The sequence below is a fragment of the Engystomops pustulosus genome, chromosome 5, assembly GCF_040894005.1.
Source record: "Engystomops pustulosus chromosome 5, aEngPut4.maternal, whole genome shotgun sequence".
Lineage (NCBI taxonomy): Eukaryota > Metazoa > Chordata > Amphibia > Anura > Leptodactylidae > Engystomops > Engystomops pustulosus.
The window spans coordinates 210,176,021-210,186,036 of record NC_092415.1 but is presented as its reverse complement, the minus strand read 5'-3'; positions in this window follow the sequence as shown (position 1 = coordinate 210,186,036).

Here is a 10,016-nt window from a genome sequence, read left to right as displayed (position 1 = left end):
TTTTTCTACATTATGTGACATTAACAAATTCATTCGTAACCCAACTGTTAAAAGACCCTTTTGTTTCCCTTCAGGAATATCATAATGTGGGTACTAATGCAAACATGTCCCTTGATACTGCAACCAATAATAATATTTTTCGTGACTTTAACTTTCCAGCACAGTTGCTTTTGTTGAATCTTTCATCACTTGATACTCTTGTGCACAGTCAAGAATGCTTAATGAATCCGTCTTGTGATCTTAGGGTCAGTAACCAAAATTTTTACCCTTTAGAATCGCGCACTTCTTCCATGGCTCTGATTCAATACAAGGTCACGTGTGATCTATGTGATTTACATAAGAGAACTGCCCAACACACAACAAAAATGTGTCCATGGGGCAGTCCCGTGCCCTGTCCAAATTAAAAAATCTCACAAACTTGATTATCAAAATGTCGGACAAGGGGGGCACGGTAGTGCTCATGGACAAAGATATCCACACTGCGCTCTCTGACTCCACGGTGTATTGAGAACCCACAACCAATCCCACCTCAATATTCAACCAAAAAATATTTCATATTGTTACTACCAAACAGAGGGACTGTCTGCAGGTCCACAATCCGGTTATCCCCATCATTCATGGTTTACCAAAAACACACAAGGGGATCCTCCCACCCCCTATGAGACCCATTGGGGCAGATTTACTTACCCGGTCCATTCACGATCCAGCGGCGCGTTCTCTGCGGTGGATTCGGGTCCGGCCGGGATTCATTAAGGCAGTTCCTCCGCCGTCCACCAGGTGGCGCTGCTGCGCTGAAAAGCATCGGAACGCGCTGGAGTTCACCGGCTCGGGCTGAGTGCAGGTAAGTGCAAGCTCCGCGACAGATTTTTTTTTAAAAATGCGGCGTTTTTTCCGAATTCGTCAGGTTTTCGTTCCGCCACGCTCCCCCATTTCCGTCGCGTGCAAATCGGAAATATTCAGGTAACACGTTGGGAAAACGCGAATTGGGCCCTTAGTAAATGACCCCCATTATCTCGGGTCTGGGTTCAGTAAGTGGGAGGCTCTGCGCATGGCTTGATAGGCTGCTCCAGCCACTTGTGTCCCCGGTTATTTACAAGATTCATCGGATGTTTTGCGAATTCTCACCAAATATACCTGGGTCCTGAGCACATGTGGTTGGGCTGCGATGTCATCTCATTATACACATCCATTCCCTATAACATTGCAATGACGGCACTGGAATTTCATTTAAACACCTACAGCCATTACACACCTGATTTCAAAGAATACGTTTTGCAGGTTACATTTCACCTCATGTCACACATTGGGGGTCATTTACTAAGGGCCCGATTCGCGTTTTCCCGACATGTTACCCGAATATTTCCGATTTGCGCCGATTCTCCCTGAATTTCCCCAGGATTTTGGCGCACGCGATCGGATTGTGGCGCATCGGCGCTGGCATGCACACGACGGAAATCGGGGGGGGTGGCCGAACGAAAACCTGACTGATTCGGAAAAACCGCCGCATTTAAAAAAAAAAAATCTGTTGCGGAGCTTGCACTTACCTTCACTCAGCCCGAGCCGGTGAACTCCAGCGCGTTCCGATGCTTTTCAGCGCAAATGCCTTAATAAATCCCGGCCGGACCCAAATTCAGCGCAGAGAACGCGGCGCTGGATCGCGAATGGACCGGGTAAGTAAATCTGGCCCAATTACTGAGCATCGGAACGCACTGGAGTTCAAGGAAAAATTTGGTTAACCCGTCACAAAAACGCGAATCGGGCCCTTAGTAAATGACCCCTAAAGACTGCAACCTACGGTTCACACAGCACTCCTATTCGTCTGAGGTCACATTTTTGGACCGCGGATTGCGTGGGGTGGTTGGTGAAACGGTAACCACTAATACATTCAGGAAACCCACGGCAGGCAATACCATTCTCCATTACCCTGGCCAACACCCCAAACACACTTTAAATTCCAGTGGGTGAGAAGATTTGTAGCAGGAGAAACTTTAGTCTGGACTCATTTCCCAGAGACTAACACTTAGTGGGAGTGGTCACTAAATAGAGCCAAAAATATTGCCCACAAAAAGGATCGTAACTCCCTACTTCACAAGAAACCTTTCCCAAAAAGACATACCAGTCCTTTCTTTACAATATAGTTCCCAATTTTACAAAATCAACCAGACAGTTCTTAAATATCTTCCCATTTTATTTCATGATGACAAACTGGAAAACATACTCGGTGAGGGATGTAAAGTTGTCTCTAGAAGGGGCACATGCTGTCCCCCTCCATGATCAAAGAGGATAAAAAACAACGTCATTGGCTACATAATGTGGGGGTTTCAGATGTCGCTCCTGTACTTTTATTACACCTACCAAATATGTCCTTGTTGTCTTTGTATTCATGTTTTTTTCTCTCCCCATTATTGTTCCTTTAGGTATTTTTGTATGCCTTGTTACTTACCATGCTCACATCCATGTATACGATTTTACTGTTTATTCATTGTTTTATCTGCTGATATGTTTTTGACCTGGTTTCTATCATGATCGCATCCCTTCAGAGGCTCCACTTTGCAATATAACAGGTTTTCCTTCATTTTACTTACCTGCGCATGCTGTCCGGGTTTTTTCTGCATATTTCCTGCTTTTTCTGTGCGATTGTGTTGCCCCGGAGATGCTGCGGTCAGCTGACATGTGTGACCACGCCTCTCTCCCTCTCACGTGACTTGGTTGCTAGGAGGACGTTGATGGTGGCTGACATCATCTGACCACAAGCCCCTCCTATTGACCATAACGGGCTGTGGCTTTTGATATAAATTGTTGCATTTCACAATATTTTGTTATCCATGACTAAGGACGCACTAAGCGTCTGAAACACGTTGGATTTCATGATGTACCTGTCCGTGCTTTTAAATAAAGACCAAGTTCCTTCAACATCGTATGAACATTGGTGGATTTGAGCTGGAAAAAAGTTTGTCTTGTACACTCGTTACATTCAGGTGAAGTGAGCTCCGGGCTCTCCCCCGCCAGACGCCTTCACGCGGTAGGAGCTGAGATTACTTGTAACACTTAAGTGTATTACTATTTGTCGCCAAGGAAGAAGAGTTTTCGAACAAATAGTCAGGCCTTGGTGTAAGGAGTGGATTACAGGACATGACACCACACCTTTCCTTGCTACACAGTTGGTTTAAGGGCGTTAGCTACCAACTGTCTCATATGTATTTATGTACTTAGTCCAACACCAACCCAGGTGCCTGTCTCCAGGACCATGGGCGGTTTGTCCCCTACACTGCACATAGCCAGCACTTCCTCGAGAGTGCAAACTATTCCAGCTGTTACACCTATCGGCTGTGACACACCTGGACCCTCCGGAGGCCATCTGCTGCTGGACAGCGTGGGTTCTCTTTACTCCCATCCGGTCCATAGTTGAGCCGTGGGGGGCTCTTTCAATTGCCCTGGTGGTATACAACGTCCTGGCCAATGTGCATGGCAATGGAGTAGTTGCGAATAAGCCTCTTGTACCATGCAGTAGATAAAGAGGTAATTGTGCAGCGGTAGATACTGCCTGGATATTCAAGGGTTAATATTATTTATTATTATCATCCAATGATATATCTCATTGCACTTAATTGTGAACTGGAGTGTGATTGGGGAGTGAACCACCACCTGACCACAGGGAGTAACAAAACCCCTGGACAGGAAGTGACAGGGGGTCTTAGGACCCAGCTTCTGACCGAGGAGCATCATCTCTTAGAGCACCTGCTCTTACTACAGGCCTCCTAGGCCTCAGCCCTCATTACAGAGCTACAGGGTGTCAGTCCACCTTCAGGGCTGATACTGAAGATACTCAGGATCAAAAGCTGCAGCTTCCAGCATTGGACACAGCTTCATCCCAGCCTGCCCCTGCATCCAGGCTGGTGACCCAACTCCTGAGGTTCCCTCTCCAAGATCACTCCCAGTATCCTACCTCTGTAAGGAATCGTTTGGCACGTTTCCTGCTGTCGCTGTTGGTTTAAACAAAGAACTGTAACTTATTTTTGAACAACGTTGCCTCCAGCTGGTCCGTGCTACAGCTGTAACACCAAGGGCTGCCCCATCTATCTACCAGGGACACATATTACAGACTCTAAGGACTGCCCCATCCACCTACCAGGGACACATATTACAGACTCTAAGGACTGCCCCATCCACCTACCAGGGACACACACTACAGACACTAAGGGCTGCCCCATCTATCTACCAGGGACACACACTACAGACACTAAGGGCTGCCCCATCCATCTACCAGGGACACACACTACGGACTCTAAGGGCTGCCCCATCTATCTACCAGGGACACATACTACAGACACTAAGGGCTGTCCCATCTATCTACCAGGGACACACACTACAGACACTAAGGGCTGCCCCATCTATCTACCAGGGACACACACTACGGACTCTAAGGGCTGCCCCATCTATCTACCAGGGACACACACTACAGACTCTAAGGGCTGCCCCAGGGAGAACCAGTACATTAGCCTCTCCCTCCATATTTCTAGCACACACCACCTGCTGGAGATCTGCCAGACTGTAGAACAGCCCTCCGGTCCCCATACCAAGCACCGGGACCACAGCGTGCCTAGGCCGCAACAGCCAGCCACCCCGGTATTCTGGGCCCCGGCTGACTCCAGGCCCCAAGAAAAGGCCCCGGTGGGGGATGTTGCAAGCTTACAATCTATGAGCTTAGTGACTGAACTCCATTAATAGGAGCAGATCTGCAGGTTCCAGGTCCATGTACAGTCATAAGGAGCCAGGAAACTCCTCCAACATCTTCAAGACTAATTTAGTAATTATGGTTCATCATCTATAGAGAGAAGCCTCAGTCACCAGGATTTATGGGCAGGTTGTGCGCTGTGTCACCCGGTGATGGGGTGGGGTGGGTCACCTATAAAGCAGGTGAGTGCAGGGGACAGACCATCCGCTGGTCCAGGACTCCTCTGCAGCATGAAGTGGTGGGACATAGTCCTGGTCATGGCCGTGGCTGCTGCAGCTTTCTCTGTCTCGGCTCTTTCTATTATTCCGCAGGAAGATCCCACCTTGTGCTGTAACAATCCCGGCTGCGGGGGCTGCGAGTGCCGAAATATAAGTCACCTGGTAAGTCCCCCATGTCCTGTCCTATGTCTTATCTTCAGGAAGAGAACCAGAGGGAACCCATCTACCCTCCTCCTCCTCCAGACTCCTCTGTCCTCCTCCTCCTCCAGAGTCCTCTGTCCTCCTCCTCCTCCAGACTCCTCTGCCCTCCTCCTCCTCCAGACTCCTCTGTCCTCCTCCTCCAGACTCCTCTGTCCTCCTCCTCCTCCAGACTCCTCTGCCCTCCTCCTCCTCCAGACTCCTCTGTCCTCCTCCCCCAGACTCCTCTGTCCTCCTCCTCCTCCTCCAGACTCCTCTGTCCTCCTCCTCCTCCAGACTCCTCTGTCCTCCTCCTCCTCCAGACTCCTCTACCCTCCTCCTCCTCCAGACTCCTCTGTCCTCCTCCTCCTCCAGACTCCTCTGCCCTCCTCCTCCTCCAGACTCCTCTGTCCTCCTCCCCCAGACTCCTCTGTCCTCCTCCTCCTCCAGACTCCTCTGTCCTCCTCCTCCTACAGACTCCTCTGTCCTCCTCCTCCTCCAGACTCCACTGCCCTCCTCCTCCTCCAGACTCCTCTGTCCTCCTCCAGACTCCTCTGCCCTCCTCCTCCTCCAGACTCCTCTGTCCTCCTCCTCCTCCAGACTCCTCTGTCCTCCTCCTCCTCCAGACTCCTCTGCCCTCCTCCTCCTCCAGACTCTTCTGTCCTCCTACAGACTCCTCTGTCCTCCTCCTCCTCCAGACTCCTCTGCCCTCCTCCTCTTCCAGACTCCTTTGTCCTCCTCCAGACTCCTCTGTCCTCCTCCTCCTCCAGACTCCTCTGTCCTCCTCCTCATTCAGACTCCTCTGTCCTCCTCCTCCTCCAGACTCCCCTGTCCTCCTCCTCCTCCAGACCCCTCTGTCCTCCTCCTCCAGACTCCTCTGTCCTCCTCCAGACTCCTCTGTCCTCCTCCTCCTCCAGACTCCCCTGTCCTCCTCCTCCAGACTCCCCTGTCCTCCTCCTCCTCCAGACTCCTCTGTCCTCCTCCTCCAGACTCCTCTGTCCTCCTCCTCCTACAGACTCCTCTGTCCTCCTCCTCCTCCAGACTCCTCTGTCCTCCACCTCCACCTCCAGACTCCTCTGTCCCCCTCCTCCAGACTCCTCTGTCCTCCTCCTCCTCCAGACTCCTCTGACCTCCTCCTCCTCCAGACCCCTCTGTCCTCCTCCTCCAGACTCCTCTGTCCTCCTCCTCCAGACTCCTCTGTCCTCCTCCTCCTTCTCCAGACGCCTCTGTCCTCCTCTTCCAGGCTCCTCTGTCCTCCTCCACAATCCTCTGTCCTCCTCACTCCTCTGTCCTCCTCCTCCAGACCCCTTTGTCCTCCTCCTCCAGACTCCTCTGTCCTCCTCCACACTACTCTGCCCTCCTACTCCTGCAGTCTCCTCTGTCCTCCTCCTCCTACAGATTCCTCTGTCCTCCTCCCCCAGACTCCTCTTTCCTCCTCCTCCTCCTGCAGTCTCCTCTGTCCTCCTCCTCCTACAGATTCCTCTGTCCTCCTCCCCCCGACCCCTCTGTCCTCCTCCTCCTCCAGATTCCTCTGTCCTCCTCCTCCAGACTCCTCTGTCCTCCTCCTCCTCCAGACTCCCCTGTCCTCCACCTCCAGACTCCTCTGTCCTCCTCCAGACCCTCTGTCCTCCTCCTCCAGACTTCTCCGTCCTCCTCCTCCAGACTCTTCTGTCCTCCTCCAGACTCCCCTGTCCTCCTCCTCCACCAGACTCCTCTGTCCTCCTCCTCCTCCAGACCCCTATGTCCTCCTCCAGACTCCTCTGTCCTCCTCCTCCTACAGACCCCTCTGTCCTCCTCCTCCTCCAGTGTCCTCTGTCCTCCTCCTCCAGACCCCTCTGTCTTCATCCTCCTCCAGACTCCTCTGTACTCCTCCTCCAGAATCCTCTGTCCTCCTCCTCCTACAGACTCCTCTGTCCTCCTCCTCCTACAGACTCCCCTGTCCTCCTCCTCCTCCAGACCCCTCTGTCTTCATCCTCCTCCAGACTCCTCTGTCCTCCTCCTCCTCCAGACTCCTCTGTCCTTCTCCTCCAGACTCCTCTGTCCTCCTCCTCCTCCTCCAGACTCCTCTGTCCTCCTCCTCCTCCAGACTCCTCTGTCCTCCTCCTCCTCCAGACTCCTCTGTCATCCTCCTCCTCCAGACTCCTCGGTCATCCTCCTCCTCCAGACTCCTCTGTCCTCCTCTTCCAGACTCCTCTGTCCTCCTCCTCCTCCAGACTCCTCTGTCCTCCTCATCCTACAGACTCCTCTGTCCTCCTCCTACTACAGACTCCTCTGTCCTCCTCCTCCTCCAGACTCCTCTGTCCTCCTCCTCCTCCAGACTCCTCTGTCCTCCTCCTCCTCCAGACTCCTCTGTCCTCCTCCTCCAGACCCCTCTGTCCTCCTCCTCCTCCAGACTCCTCTGTCCCCTTCCTCCTCCAGACTCCTCTGTCCCCCTCCTCCTCCAGACTCCTCTGTCCCCTCCTCCAGACTCCTCTGTCCTCCTCCTCCAGACTTCTCTGTCCTCCTCCTCCTCCAGACTCCTCTGTCCTCCTCCTCCTCCAGACTCCTCTGTCCTCCTCCTCCAGACTTCTCTGTCCTCCTCCTCCTCCAGACTCCTCTGTCCTCCTCCTCCTCTAGACTCCTCTGTCCTCCTCCTCCTCCAGACTCCTCTGTCCTCCTCCTCCTCCAGACTCCTCTGTCCTCCTTCAGGCCTCCTCCTCTTGTCTGGTGTGTCAGTGAATGGTGGGCGCCATGTCTTGGTAGGTTAGTAGTTGTATTATACTCCTTCCAGTTACAGATGCTGGATTGTGCTTTCATTAGTAAATATTTGGAGAAGCAGCTGTTATTTTATTTCTACTTCACAAATATTTGATACTTTGTGTTTTCAAATAAAAATATCAATAAAATTCCTGGAGGTTTGTGGCTGTAATGTTTGAAATTGAGAAAAAGTTCTAGGGTGTGAAGCCTTTTGCAATGCACTGGTGTAATAAATGTCCTGAATCGGACCCTCATTTTTCTTCTTCTAGGTGAACACCACGACCTCAGGAAACCATTCCCATGGACCCCGGCGCTGGGGGCCTCATGACCCCCTATTCGCCAGCATGAGCCAGAACCAGAGCCAGACCGACCTGGTCCACTGCTTACTGTGCAAAGTGTTTCAGTGTAAATTTAACATTAGGAACTCGACGTCCCCATAACCAGCAGCTGCCCAACCCAAAGCTGTGATACAGAATGATACCAGACACTACACTGCCTCCAGTGGAGGAGAGAGGAATTGCATCAATGAAAGGGGCTGAATCTGTATCTGAAAGAACTTGATAACTTTGTATCAATCAACTTGTCTGTTTCTAGATACAATGATAACATGCGGAGGTGGGGGGGCTGCTCTCGCACCTACGTAATTACATGAAAACGCACATATAGGATGATGGGACACAGGGGACCCAGACAACTTGTGAGGTCACTTTTCCAATTTTAAAACAAAATAAATCCTCAATAAGTGTTAAAGGTGATCACAGAACATCAGTTTCCTGCACCGTCTGAGGATTGAACAATTTTACAATAAATTTCTTACATTGATTTATCTTGGTTTTGCAATATCTCCGCTTGTTGTCATATAATGGGATGGTTCATTGTTTTCTCCGGACCCCCATACACTTGCATCGGGGTGAGTGCTCACTCAGTGGGATGAGGGGAATAAGCAGCCTCCAGATCCTTTGGAGAACAATCAATCTGACTGGTGTATCCCAGGGATCTGGTGTCAGAAGATTCAGGACATCCCCATACACATGAGATTGCTGGCCGGTCCTGCAGACACTCATCTTATGTGTATAACACTCCCCACCGGGTGCTGACAGTATTTGGGGGCAGCTGGATACAGGGGATGAGTGGTCGATTTGTAGTGGCCCAGACGCAGGTATCAGGGCGGCTGAGTCCTGGTGCAGCCTCATCCACACCGGTCAGGGCCACAGGGGGGTAACAAGGTTCCCCCTGGGGCACTCCCGGTGCAGGTGACAGGTCCTGGCTCATGGTGCAGGGGAGCTCCATGCTGCAGCTCCTCTATCTGGAGAACAGTAGTAGCAGAGGGAGGACATGGAGCAGGGGTCTGCACTGGATCTCATAGCATCCAATATAAAGACAACAGACAACAATATTGTAATATTTTAAAAATATCACAAATGTATTAAGTAAACATGTTAAAATGATTGAGATTTATGTAAATAATCCAGTAAAAAACAAGGAACCACAACAAACCAAAGACAATCATGAGATCAGTCTCCGCAGTATACGCAGGTGACATATAGGGGCAGATTTACTTACCTGGTCCATTCGCGATCCAGCGGCGCTTTCTCTGCGGTGGATTCGGGTCCGGCCGGGATTTATTAAGGTAGTTCCTCCGACGTCCACCAGGTGTCGCTGCTGCGCTGAAGAGCATCGGAACGCACTCAAGTACACCGGCCTATTCCTAGTGAAGGTAAGTGCAAGCTCCGCAACACTTTTTTTTTTTTAAAAGCGGCGGTTTTTTCGAATCCGTTGGGTTTTCGTTTGGCCACGCCCCCCGATTTCCGTCGCGTGCATGCCGGTGCCGATGCGCCAAAATCCGATCGCGTGCGCCCAAATCCCAGGGCAATACAGGGAAAATCGGCGCAAATCGGACAACACATCGGGGAAACGAGAATCGGGCCCTTGGTATATGACCCCATATAGCCACATTGTGCAGGGTAAGATCCGGAGATCCAGTTTCTCAGAGGTTTTTGGGATGATGCTGGGGAGATTACACGAGCCCCACCAGGCGAACACCAGGACAGAAAGCAGAGGACCCCAGGGGGAAGAGACAATACCCACAGAAAGTAGGTCCCAGAAAGCAGGAGTCTGATAAGCAGGAGGACAACATTATAGGCACAAAC